Genomic DNA, 14,414 nt, shown 5'->3' with positions numbered 1-14,414 from the left:
TCACCCAAAAATAGAAAAAAAAAACAATAAATTTTGGGGGTTGCCCATACCTAGAACTGAAACTGGGATGGCCCCCAGAGTAGTCTATTTCAAAGCCGTACTAGATCTCCTGTCCCTACGAATTCCTGTCTCCTCCCCTGTATTTCCTCTGTACTGTGTATGAATGTAAGTATGTAATCAAATCTCATCATGACTATTATATTTTTAAGTTGACATTTATATCCCTACAATTGTGATTCCTAAATTGTAATTTGTAATCTATTTATTTTGTAAGACATTCCAACACAATGTATATTGATTACGGAATAAATTAAATTGAAATTCATTGAAATTGTACTATATATGCAGAACACAGGTAATTCACGTATAGTGACTCGATTGATAATAAAATCCTTCTAATACCAACCCTCTGAATTTTCCCTGTAATCGGTTTGGTGTGGAATCCAATAAATAAGACTGATAAATTGCATGACAACAGCGGGTGTGCTAAAGTGCGAACATTATAATGAAGGTAATATGCAGTCTGGAATGATGCCGGGCTTATAATTTAATTATGTTGACGAGGGTAAAGGGGGCTTTCATTTCAAATTCAATAGCTAATTTAATCGGGCTGTCCAGCGGATACGGTCGTGTCGTGTAGAGCCGCATCCTGGACACTTCATATAAAGCTCATTTTTACCGTGTGCCGCGTTATACCGTGCGTGCGAGCGAGACAGACAATCAGCGCTCCCTTACTCCTCAACGGCTTACGGCTACACCTTGGACACTCCATACAAAAATGACATTCTTACCGTGTGACCGTAAAGTAACAATCTAATCCACGCACCATATGATCCATGGTATAAGAAGACCATACGGCACCATAATATGATCCACGGTCAAACCTTGCAAAGGAAATATAAAAACATTGGTCGTACGTAATTTTTATCTTCTACAAAATGACATTGCAGGGTGAGATGACGTCAGCTGGGTAACCTTGAAATGTTGGCTGTCATTTTTGAACAGAAGTACCTGGGTTTTCTTATACCATGATATGATCGAAGTCGGCGCCGATGCGGGGGGGGGGGGGGGGGGGGGTTTGTTACCGTTCTAAACGCAGTATTGAGTATTATTTATTCTATGCTAGTGGGTTGAATAGATTTTTATTATTAAGAGGGTTTTCTATGATTTATCATCATCTGTCTTCGGTAGCTAATAGCAACATACATAGGTATATAAACTCCCGCTTATTTCCTACTAGGGTAAACATAGACAGGGCTTCCATGTCCATCAAGAGCAGCGGCTGAAAAGTTTCCTGATGACTGGTGGCTATGTCTCAAGTAGTGGCTAAAAGTTTTCGGGCTTAGGTTTAGTAAGTCAATAAATAGATTCAGATCATAATCTCCAAGGATAGGGCCTCATTAAAGTCTCTCATTAATCACTTTGCTTTAATAGTGTACTGTCTCTTACTGCCGCCGGCGTGGTCGACGACTTCCCTCAATCAGCGCTGATCGCTGTCGACCCACTAGGGTCGATTAACTTTCAAATATTTTTCCTCTCAGACGACGCCCTGAGCTGAGGTTCGAGCCCAACTGGGCACCCTCGGGCCTGTAGTCTTAAACGTTGTACCGGGTGAGAGCCTTCAGCGCTCCCCATTTGTCCGGCCAAGTAGTTAATGCCATCTGCGGCAAATCTACAATAAGTCATCAAAAAAAATGTCTCTTACTGCCTTATCTGCCTGTAAAATCTCAAATTAGCGATATGTCGCGGCCAAGTAAATTACACGGAGTAATGTTGATTCAATGCAAGTAGCCAGGTTATTATCTAATTAGGTCCGCTATGTTGGTCGGAGCATTACAGTTACCAAATGGCTACTGACTCTCATTACTTAGGCAGCTTAATTCAAATAGGGCCCATTTTTTGCTGGTAGCTTTGTTTAATTTCAGCCTTTAGGTAATTTAATTTATTACACAAATGTAATTTAGTATTCTTGGCAGAAGGTAAGATTAAGGAACAAAAAAGAAAGGCAGACGGACATCGACGTTGAATCGTACCTACCCGTAAATTGAGCCCCCTTCCGGATGATTTACGGAAGTCATGTGCCCACCAGCGACAACATTATCCTGAAGCCTTGTACGAAACAATTACCTAGCAGTGTCTGTCATATCTTGAAACACTGGGTGGGTCTGGTCAAGGGGGTTCTACAGATGCTACCCACGCTGTATTGTGGGTACAGTGGTGGGTACCTACGGTCAAACTTACTTACTCGGAATGTATATTGAATTTGTATTGTGAAGTGTGTTATTAATCTTTCGAACGCCGGAACGCGGATCTCGACCAGACACAATGTAAAATCTATTGTGTCTGGTATCTCGGCATATGAGAGGTTAATCATAATCTGTAAGCAAATTGTTACTGATACAAATGGATCTCAGTTATCTAAATAAATAAACATCTTATAAATAATTATTATATGAACCTGTTTCTGTAAGAACCGTCAACTTAGTTAATAACCATATCTACTCATAAATCACACATAACACAAGTTGCCGATACTATTGAATTCGATTTCCCCTTTGATCCTTATAATCTTCTTCTATCGTGTGGGTTGATGAGGTTGGTAATCCACCTCACAACTCACACGATTCGATCACACGACGTGTCAGAGTTACTATTGGGCCGCCAAAGACCCCTGACATGACTCGTGTAACGACTACGTACTTACATCAGTAAGTAGTAACCGGGACCAACGCATCCTTATAATATAATAAATAGTGGGTAAGCAGTGGGTATCTTCGGTATATTCCTTGTTATTCTCTTCAACTTGGTAAGTATAGTTAATACGAGTTTTTCCTGAACAGTGTGTTTACGGAGAGAAGTCACCGAAGACACAATCAGTGGGCACCTCGAAGATAAACATCGTGCACGTGTTCAAATAAGCACGGCGCAGATTGCCATGTATTATGTAGGTACTTATACGTACTTATGCAAAGGACGAACCCCAAATTATATAACATTTGTTGGTAGGAAGGATCTGTCTAGATCCTATCTTCTCTATCTAGACAGATCCTTCCTACCAACAAATGTTATATATATTTGGGGTTCGGATTTGATTAGACAATCATCTTAAAAATCTTAAAATTCCGCAATAATTTATGATTCAAACCCCAGGTTGGCCCCCAGCTAGGCACCCTCAGGCCTGATGTCTTAAAGTTTTGTATGAGAGATTTCTCCGGCCGAGAAGTTAATGCCATATGCGTCAAATCTACAATAACACAGTCAAAAAATGCAAATTCAAACATTAATAAACTGAAAGTAGGTAAGTATACTTACCTTCTGCCAATCATCTAGACACCTTTTCAATGCAAGATGTTACGATATACCTATAAGTACTTACACTAGTATACTTTTGAAGAATGTGTGGTTTGTGATCTGTGAAAATATTGTTTACTTACCCTAACAAGTCCACAGTGACAAGCTAGACTCAATCAATGCTACCAGAAAAGTACCAATTGAATCGTTCCTCGTAATAGATGAAACTATTAGATCCAGGGGACCTTATATGAACCCACTTATCCACCCGACTAATTACCTAATAACTCTATGTCCGTGAAAAATCACCGACCATGAGATCATTAATCCATAGGCTGGGCTTAATCCCTGAATTTATTGTAGGAAAAATTGTGGCCGCGGACTGAAAACAAATGAACGAAGTCGCCAGTGAAACGGGAAACGCGCGAACGGACGGACGCACTCTGTTTTCCCGCGAAAATAAACGTCAGAAAGTGAAATAAAACTTTTTCTGAAGTGAATATTTACAAAGTGAGTTTAAGTGTGTAAAATTATCAAAAGTGAACAAGCTTGATGGGATAAATAACGTGTTTTGGTAAGTGTTAAGTATTAACTTATAGCATTTTTGTGGGTTTAGTTTTAATAAGGATTTTACTGGATTATCGTTTAGCCTGTCGGCAAGTTCGGCTGTATGTGTTATTGTCGATTGATTTATGGGTGTATTAGAATTTAATTTCAAAATGTTATCATGAAAGTATAAAAAATAAGTCAGTTAATTAGTTCAGAAACTGTTGTGCGTTTGTTTAGGTAAATATGGTGGGCAGTTAAATAAGTGTGGAAGAAGGCACAGAAAATAATATACACAAGAAATTATACACATGTAAGTATAGTAGACGGCCCTCGCAAACGTCTTTACATCATAATAAATAAAAAAAAAAACAAAGTCGATTCGAATCTGATTAACTTAGGTATTGACATAGAATAAAGAGTAATACATAGAACGGTAACTCTCCGTCCCGTAACAATTCGAATCAAGCGGCGACCTCGCCCTTATGGCTTTAACTTTAAGTCTTAAATGATCGGTCTCAAAGGAGTAAGTGGGAGAGCACGCGGACTGTGTCTCGCTTGCACTTACGCGTTAATCGACACACGGTAAGAATGAGATTTTCGTATGAAGTGTCCGATGTGTGGTATCAAATCGCTCGAAAGTCGATTTATTACTACTGGAATGCTCATAAATCGACTGTCGCGAGATTTGATATCATACCATACAATATTAAAGTATCTATGCTAAATAAGCATACTATTTAGTGGCAAGTCTATTTCTGTAACCTTCGATTATCTAAGTTATACCAAACGTATGCAACACAGGTATATATACATATAGGTATGTAGGTAGGTACCTACTTTCACATCCATCATCATCATCATCTCCCTAGGGTTATTTAATTTTTCACGGGGTTCGCTTACCTAACCTGAAGATTTCACAGGACTGACCTTCCCACCCGCGAAAAGAAAACCAGTTCAATTTAGGTTAAGTCGCACACCTCCCAAATACATTTATGAGTCTGGAATGTGAGTTTCGCACGATGATTTCCTTCACCGCTGAGCACGTGATAATCAAATTCGAAAATCATTGGCTCATGCTAGGATGCGAACCTGCGACCTCAAATTAAGAGTCAAGCGTTCTACCGATTGGGCTACCACGGCTACCCACTGTCACATTTTCGGGTAAAAATCAAATCAAAATGAAACCAGTCATTTATTCGCAAAGTATTCATTGTTTTGTCAATAGTTGGTAGCTAAGTAGGTAATTTCTCCTATCTTAGATGGTCTTAGACTATACAAAGTCAGGACCCCGATACCGACAATGCCATGCCGGCGTGGTCGACGATATCCCATAATAATATCCAGCGCTTATCGCTATCGGCGCGCTAGGGTCGATTAATTCTTTCAAATATAATCATCTCAAACGAGGCCCTAAGCCGAGGTTCGCGCCCAACTTAGCATCCTCAGTTTTGTACTCTAGGTGACAGCCCTTAGCGCTCCTCATTTGTCCGACCAAGTAGTTAGCACCATTGACGGCAAATCTACAATAAGTCATGTCAAAAAAAGACTGCAAATAAAATACGTAAATATTGTAAGAATTGGGTAGTTTCTTAGGTCAAAGATAAAATATGAAATTATGATTACTTACAAATAAAAACAGATCTAAAGTAGACAAAAACGTTTTATTTTTCTATTTTTTTTTTTTTGTGGTTAATTTTTTTTTAATGATTTTATTAGAAACAATAATAAAAAACAGTAATAAACAAGTTTACAAAAAATAAGAATAGGTAATAAACGCAAGAATAAGAATTTAGTTTTAGTAGTATAGTTTTAATCCTTTTTCTATTAAATAACTTATTTATAAATTTTAATGAGAAATAATAACATACATAACAGGGGGGGAGAAATAATAATAAGTAATAAAGAATAATAAGTGCGATATTTTATCACGTTTTTCTATGACGTCACAGGTTGCTTTTGCATACAAATTCAATAAGTAGTAATTTCGTGTTTTGACGTTTAGTAAAAAGTAACTGATTTGACTAGTTGGAAACTAACCTATTCTGTAGTAAAAGCTATTTTAAGACGTAACTGTTAGTTACACGGTTTTTAATGATATTTCCTTGAAGTTATTTTCCTTCTATGATATGTTCGTTGAATAATTCGAGCTGAGTAAATACAGGATGTTAAAGACAGAATTAATATGTAAAACTAACGTTATAAACAATACAGCATCACGCCTGCATCCCCAAAAGGGTAGGCAGAGGTGTATAGTAAATCAACTCTTCGCCAGCTATATTTAAGTCCCATTTAATACGGCGAGAGCATTACAATTAACCGGGCACAAATTCTTAATATCGTGATATCAAATATCGGCAATAGATACATATGGGATGTGAGAAGCCAATAAAAAAATAAAAAAAATTATGTACCTATAATTGACGATTCAAAGTGTAGGTAACTATTTTGAGTTTGAGTCTATGTTCCAAATATGAATTCAAACTTACAAAATCGAATTCAGTGGATACCTACATACCTACCAATACCACTATTGTTAAAAGTAAATATGAAACTGTGACGTAAACCCACAGGGATCGTTTTTAATCGTTCGTCCCCAACACTCAAGTGCGAAAATATATACCTGTCTCATCTTGCTAATGACTAGTTTTGATGTGCTACGTGAAATGGGTATATAAGTAAATAATGGATAATATTATATGTTGAATGTCTCTCTCATCACGTAGGTCAGTTGGAAAAAATCTCTTTGTTTAGAGATAAGCTTACCCGTACTTTCTGTTTTCTTTGTATATTCCTTGTGTCTGTTTAATTGTGCACAAATAAATAATAAATTACACGTACGCGAATCGAAAACGAACGATTTAAAAATACGGCTACACATTAAGCGATAGCATAGAATAAGGAATAATACTACGTATAGATCGGCAACTCTCCGCTCCCCACCAGCGTCTGAGCTCACCTCACCCCTCCTTAAGCACAGTTTAGACTTGAATCATATGGCGTCAGACGTCACACACATAGATACGCATGTACGATAACGTCAATGTGTGGTGTCTGTGTAAAACGAGGTTGTTTGTATGAAGTGTCCGGGGTGTGGCAATAGTTCGGTACAGTCATGAGCAATATCATGTACCCACTTTAGAATCCTGTCGCACTATCATATTTGACATTTAATGAGACTTACGGTTTAATTTGTCAAAAAAGTTAATATGACATGGTTTCAAAGTGTATACATATTAGTGCTCGTCGTGACCGTACTACGTATAAAATCCTCAATGGAGCAAGTCAAGATAATTTAATTCACGTGCCTACCTACTTGCAATAAGTACCTACTCTGGTTCCAAAATACTTTATCTGTTCGTTCTGTAGTGCGTACCTAGCAAAGCTTTCAAAACAGGGCATTATCAGGAGATAAGTTTCCATCGATAACAATACATTAGCTTGTAGGTACCTGTCATATTACGGAGAAAATAGACGCCGGTACAAATGGGGGATCACTATCATAGCACAATGGGGTGTAAGAACTATCTCATTCTCAAGCTACGTCAAAAAACAAATCTTATAAGCAACAAGCTTCATTTATGTCAAATAATAAAAAAATATTTATATTGTTATTTGCACAACATTTTATATTAAACTACACAATTTTACATAGCTTTTTATTAGATGGTAATTTTAAGGTATCAATCCATCATGTTTATTTTTCCTAAACATCCTCAGACGTGCCTGTCATCTCGTGGGCGTGAAGTTATCCGTGCGATTGTCTAACACAAGTGGTTCGCTAAAACTACGTAGCTAGTTAGGTAATTCGATATATGTATAAGGAATAGGACCCCGATACCGACCCCGCCGGCGTGGTCGACGATTTCCCACTAGGGTCGATTAATTGTTTCAATTATTTTTCCTCTCAGACGAGCCGACATAGACATGACCAAATGCCGTTTATAATAAATAAAATTTAATTTAATCCGTGTTCATCACTAAGGTGAAGTGTTCTAAGAATGTGCGGTTTTAACAAGCTTAATGAAATAACTCAAATAACAATGACCATCACTAACCCTCATCAGATTTATTAGAAGCATAAATTATTCAAAATTAATTATGAAATGAAAAAATAACGAAATTGTATTTATTTATATCTTTAATGGACCTGTGTACTCTTAGGGACCGCCTACAAATTGGGCACAAAAACACCCTAAAAAACGTCAATATTAATATTTTAATACAAACTAAGCAAAGGCAGAGGCATAAAAGTCATTCAGCCTACATTAAGAGACTTTAAAAAAAAATACTTACTTATAAAAATAATTACTCTTACTGGATGAAAAGCAAAAATATTCAAGTTTAATAGCTAACTCTTTTATTTAAAAATAAGTACCTTCAAATTCTTTACATACCGAATTGTATCTATTTTATGGTGTCTTACTAAGTAAGAGTGATTGTAACATGTCTTCTAAGTATCCAAACTTCCCAAAACACAAAAAAACAACAACATAACATAGCATTACAATTGTATTCCCGAAGGAGTTTCTATGTGGAATAAGCATACCTATACAAAAAAGGTTTTGTTTTCTGGTTTAAGTATTTATTTTGTTCTTTTTTCAAAGTCTGCACAGAACTCGATAAGGAATCGCGTGGAATATTATTTGCCTGATGGAAAATGTCGATGTGGTCGCTTACCACACTGGATGTCTCGAAAATGCCGAATCATGGTAACCTTCAAATGGTTCAGACAGTCTTAAGGAAAACAGAGGTCGACAGGGAATCCCGCACTCACCTAAGCGGTCTGTATAATGAATGAAACGAATGGCTTCATACGAACTGATGCAAAATTGACAAGAAGGGAGTTTTTCTACGTAAGTATATTTTGTATTGATCGGGGTTTTATTTATGAACGCGTCCACACATAAACACGCTGGCGCGTCTTCATACGAGACATAATTGGCAACATGTAGCCAGAAACAAGAAAATAGAATAGAATAGAGTAATTGGCAACACTCGTTATCGTCGCTGTGTTTAGGGCCCTATACCTCATTAGGCGACCAGAGATTGGCGCCACCACGGTCGCGCCATCAACATGATGTTTGTAGTTGTATAAAGGTCTGTGCCCAATACACCATATCATACTAGGACCTTATCTGTCCCGACACAGACTAAAAACATTTTCTTTGTATGAATTTCAATGGCGCAACGTTCGCAACCGTTCTCATCGACCAACACCGTAGGGTGCTATGCACGGACCGGCCAGAATTCTCGGTACATATGGAACGGGGTTGCACCTTTGCAGTGGGTATGGTATGGTAGCGTCCTAGTATGATACGGCGTAGAGGGCACACGCCTTTAAAGGTACCTCTCTTGGTTACGCAACAAATTTGTTGCCGACAACCGCTCCATAACCCGCTTGTAGCGCAACCATGGTGTCCTAGTAAGATACTGACTTTAGAAGACGTAGATAGAATAGTTCAGCGAGTTGAATCATAAACATACCTATGTCTGTAAACTGGAGTTAAACATCCTTTTATAAACTGAGCAAGCGTAAAAAGAACAGGAGGTTAAAATGGCCACATCGAAGCAATTCATCTAAGAAAGCAATATTGCTATTTGACATTTGTTTGCATTGCGCATTTACTTTTATATGCGCAAATGTCAAATTGCAATATTGCTTTCTTAGATGAATTGCTTCGATGTGGCCATTTTAACTCCTCAGAAATGTTTGAAATGAAATCCTTGATTATATGATTTCTTCCATCCCTTTAGCGCTTAAATTCCTACGAAGTGATAAGTGACACTTAACCCTTCTACAATATGGGAACATTCGTAAAGTAAATTGACCCCAAAAAATCGACTTTTTTGTGATTGACCCTTAGGAAACGAAGTGGGTTCATTCTAAAATAAAGGAACGTAATCTGACCTACATCAATCTACGTCTTCCTTTGATGTCGTGTAAAAGAAAGATCTATTACAATGACTATTTCCTGACAGACTTTGTAAGCATTCACTTGTTTATATTGGCGAGAGATCAATCAAACGAATGCCATTGCGTCGGTCACTCATTGAACTATACGACTGCACTATAGTTGTTTTAAAGAAAACCTTGGACTTGGCGATTGAACATTCTTTTCTTTTCATTCATTCGTGTAACGCTTCTCGGACAAAACAATGAAATATTTCGATTGCTCTGCAGCATAGTTCAAAGGGACTTTTTGAATCGTTCACTTGTTTAGTTTTTCGTGTAGTAAATTGAATACTAGTGAACCTGAAAGTATTCTACACACCCTCAAGCTTATTGTCTAACATTTTTGTACCTAGTGAGAGCCGTCAACGCTCTTCATTTGTTCGGTCATACTATTTGAGGCAAACCTATAATATTTCACATCAAAAAAAGAGTAATTAAAGCACATAATAACGGATTCTTACCGCGTTTAAATGGAGATATGAGACTCCCGATATTTCGACACTGTTGAAGTGGAGTACTTAGGTAGATCCATAATTTTCTACGGGCAGACATATCTGTCTACCCTCTTTCTTTGCCTACTCCACTCCAATCTCATCAGTCATCCCGTGATCATGGCACTTGCAACAGTGTCGAAATATCGGGAGTCTCATATCTCCATTTAAACGCGGTAAGAACCCCTTATTATGAGCTTTAATTATGATAATAACCGCGTAAACTTAAAACAATGTAAAAAAAGAGTAAATATTCTAAATCCGTTATTTTATTACCTTCTTAGTCTGGCAGAGAAGTGGGTATTACTTAGGTACCTAACTTTTATACAAATAATAAATATTAAAACCCGACGCCCTTGCCAGAAATGTATACGATGTGGTTTGAACAAAAGTATATAAAACGAGTTGTATTGAAATTTCTAGGGTCATCTGAAAGTATCTCAGGTTGACAGGAGGAACAGACAGGCCTGCGAGCGATCACCCTTTTCAAAGGAAAACATGAAACACAAAGACTATTAAGCTTGGTGTACACAGACACGGCACCGCGTGGGTTGCGGACTGGGGAGCGGAAATTTGTGAGAGCAATACGCGTGTTCCCATGTGGACGCATACATTCAAACTTGAACGTTACCAAATAGACATTAAATATTGCTAGGTAAGCGTAAACCATCTGAGGCCATATCTTACTTACTTATCCGATTTTTTTACAGAAGCAACTACCTGTCTGACATTCCAACTAACAATACAGGTTAGGTTAGGTACATTCGAATCGCATTTCTCGGGTATACCTATGGGACTTGAAACCAAGAAAGACGAAAAATGCTTGCCAGGAGAAATATTACCTTCCCCAAGGGCTCCTACTTTTTTGTACATTCGAATTATTATTGATAAGTATTTGTTTTTGAAGTTTTCCCTTCACGGGTTGGAATGTCAGACAGGTAGTCGCTTCTGTAAAAAATCGGATTTGTCAAATCTTCAGGTCCGGGAAGTAAGTAAGATGAGGCCTCAGGTGGTTCACGCTTACCTAGCAATGTTCAATATCATGTGGGTTTCCTCACCGCTAAGCACGTGGTAAGTAATAATTTATGTTCCAAACATGAATTCGAAGACAAGTTCGAAAATGATTGGTTTAGGCCTATGGTGAGCGTGCTACTCAAACCTGTACTTAATTCGAAATTGCTACTCAAAGTGTGAGTCAAACGTTCTTCTAACTGGGCTACTCTTAACGGCCACGGCTCTTAACTTAGAACGGGAGAAAGATGATAAAAAAGCACCCGAGCTGTAGCGCCCCTCATACGCCATACCGCCTCTGTGTGACTGTGCCTTAACTTCATAAATTGCCCAGACTCGTTCGTTACAAGGGTTCACAAACTTTTCACTCAGTCGGAATATTTTTGTTTGTTAGCATTATTCTACTGTCGTTCAAGTTTGTTTTAGCATAAAGTTAATATTAATAAATATTTCGTTTTAGCTATGAGATGGTATGAATATATAAAATATGATATGAATATATCAAAATTTTCCGTGCCTCACCTAGTAGGGTCCACAGAATACCAGGCTCGTGGCTCGCGCTGCTGCTTATGCTGAGTGAGGCACTTTTATATAAAGGACACCACAATTGTTGACCAGTCCATACACTCTATTACAATTTGTCTTAATAAACAATCTATTTATTTGTACTCTAGTGTGTAAGTTGTTTTTATTACGTGTTTTTATTGTAAGTTATGTTTTATTCCGTGTTTTGTTTTATATTTGTTACTGTGGTGTCCCTATATAATAAACGTTTCTTTTTTATTACTTTTTTCTTTAAAAATACAAAATAAGCTCGCTAAGAAAAGCTTATTCTAATTTAAGTGAAAATAAACTTATTGGCCTCGATTCCTGCAGATACCTCCTAATTTTAGTTTAAGTTATACTTACTCATCAATTTTTTATCCGCCGAAAAGGAAAGGGACGGATGATTGACAACTGACAAACTGTTTAAACAGTTTTGCAGGGCATTGACAAATTGTATTTTTAGTATTAAGATTTAATAAATAAATAAGAATAACTGTTAGTAATTTTAAAATGAATGACTGAATGAACGAATAACGCGGAGAAAAAAAAAGGTATCTCGCTGATATGAAACCCATTTGACGTGTGCTGTCAACTTAATTCTGTTGGGTTATCGGCCAATATAAAATATAGGGATTTTCTGCTCAAAATTGACATGTGTTCCATAAATTTTATCCCTGTCGGTTTACCCGTCTTTTGTTTTTCGGTGGATAAGAAAATTACAGGTATAGGTAACTTAAACTTAGATGGTGTATACTGGAATTAGCACCAATGATAGAAGAATAATTTATTCTAACTTACTTAAGCCAAGATCTTTAGGGCGCTTGTGTGTAGGAAGGCCCTCCCGACCCGTGGTACAACTGCGATGTCCAACTGGTTGTACTACGGAGAAGTAAAGTTACCCATAGTTCAACTGGTTTTTCTATGGGGAAACATCTTTACCACTGGCTCAACTGGAGTGAGTTCTTCTTTCGTTGGTCCAACTAGTTGTACTACTGGGAAGTTTAGATGTATCTATGGAACAACTACTGGTAATAAACAGGAAAAGGTTATATATCAATACTGAAGTGCAATGCAATTACGAACTCTTTTGATCAATTGTCAATTGATGACTAAAATGTTGATAATGACGCGTGAATATTTCGAGTTTTCACACGATACCAAAGTACCCTTGGTACTTACTACCTACCTATCTAGATAGATATAATATATACGGATTAGGTATCTATTTCAGTCTCTGTGTATTTCCGCAGAACACTTGATTGAACTATTTCCTGGGTTATAGTTATAGTTGCACCGTTCAGTGGTCTCAAGATTAAAGCACAAAAGAGCGTTTCCCTGAAACTTTGACCAATCCTATGTTTCAGTGGTTAAATCTTGTTAGTCTGCCCTTTGAGAACAATGAAGGAATCCAACCCAATTGAAAGTTTAAACTCGTCTAATCGAGTTATCTGCCCGCGACCCGAATAACGGCTTTAATAAGTCTGTGTACTTTATTATGCAAACAAATGCTTTTAAGAATTTGGTAAAGATAAACGATTCGTGAAGCGAGTCGTTTGTGAATTCAACTTTAGTTTAAATTCAAATTTGGAGCATTAATAATTGATATCACGTGTTTTTTCTTAAGTATATATTTTTGTTTTTTCTCTTATATTTAAAACTCATGTGTAAAAAAGCTTATTATGAGATTAATGATTACTAAATGATAAAAATGTCTGGTATTGAATGTGTTCCTCTAGTTATAAATAACTTGTAATGTATACCCTCTTGATTTAAAAGATGTGTTGCTGTTGCAGTTTCTTGTCATTTCTTCTCCTCAGCCATAACACCTTGCGAAATGACGTAAATTCGAAATGTTACATTGACCTTCAACAAGTTTATTCATGATAATTACGTGGTTCTCTATTTTTACGCATAAATTTTTATGTAATAATTTACCATGGCATAATGTTACTTGTCCTATTATTAGTTACGTATAGTATTAATTTGTCATATTTTTTTAAGCATAATTTTGAAACTCATAACTACTATAAGCATAATAATTAATGACAGTAATGATATATAAGCATAATTATTATAAGCATAAAAACTTTACTCCGAATAAGAAAAGTTTTGACACAACTTTGAACATTTCCGAAACTTACTTTTTCCTTGGCTGCATTTGGTTCATGATTGTGACTTTTTATATTTTTTGACTCTGTTTCATGCTGTTGGTCAGCATACTTTTCGTGTGTAAGATAAACATGTTGGCGGCGTAGGGGTGGCCCGAGGGCCACCCTCGCTGCACCCTAACCTACTGTTATGCCTTGTAAAAATTATGACAAAACACTATTATTCTAAAAAAGAATTATGGATACCTATTTATATGCGAATGAAATTTATACCAACAAATATTAGTCCAAAAATAAGTTTTACCTAAAAAACCAGTATTCTTAGATGTTATTATGGGAAAGTAAAACGTATGCGAAAAGGATTATGATAATTAAAATTATGACAAAACCATTTATGCATTTTAAGGGAATCCCTAATTACGTTGAATAAATGATTCTGATTTCTGATTTTTAAGAGTTAGTGGC

General features: G+C 36.8%; 1 protein-coding gene across 2 annotated transcripts in view; it reads left to right on the top strand.

The window, feature by feature from the left end:
* Positions 1-3,720: 3,720 nt before the first annotated feature.
* The window catches only part of LOC126382062 (adenylyl cyclase 78C), a 212,406-nt gene continuing 201,712 nt past the window's right edge, over positions 3,721-14,414 (top strand). For both annotated transcript variants that reach the window (XM_050031755.1, XM_050031754.1), the window contains exon 1: positions 3,721-3,865. The gene's annotated coding sequence lies outside the window, so the exon portion shown is untranslated. The remainder of the gene's footprint in view (positions 3,866-14,414) is intronic.

The sequence above is a fragment of the Pectinophora gossypiella genome, chromosome 3, assembly GCF_024362695.1.
Source record: "Pectinophora gossypiella chromosome 3, ilPecGoss1.1, whole genome shotgun sequence".
In the NCBI taxonomy this organism is placed as follows: domain Eukaryota; kingdom Metazoa; phylum Arthropoda; class Insecta; order Lepidoptera; family Gelechiidae; genus Pectinophora; species Pectinophora gossypiella.
The sequence above is the reverse complement of the archived record's forward strand: the minus strand, read 5'-3'. Positions and strand labels throughout refer to the sequence as shown.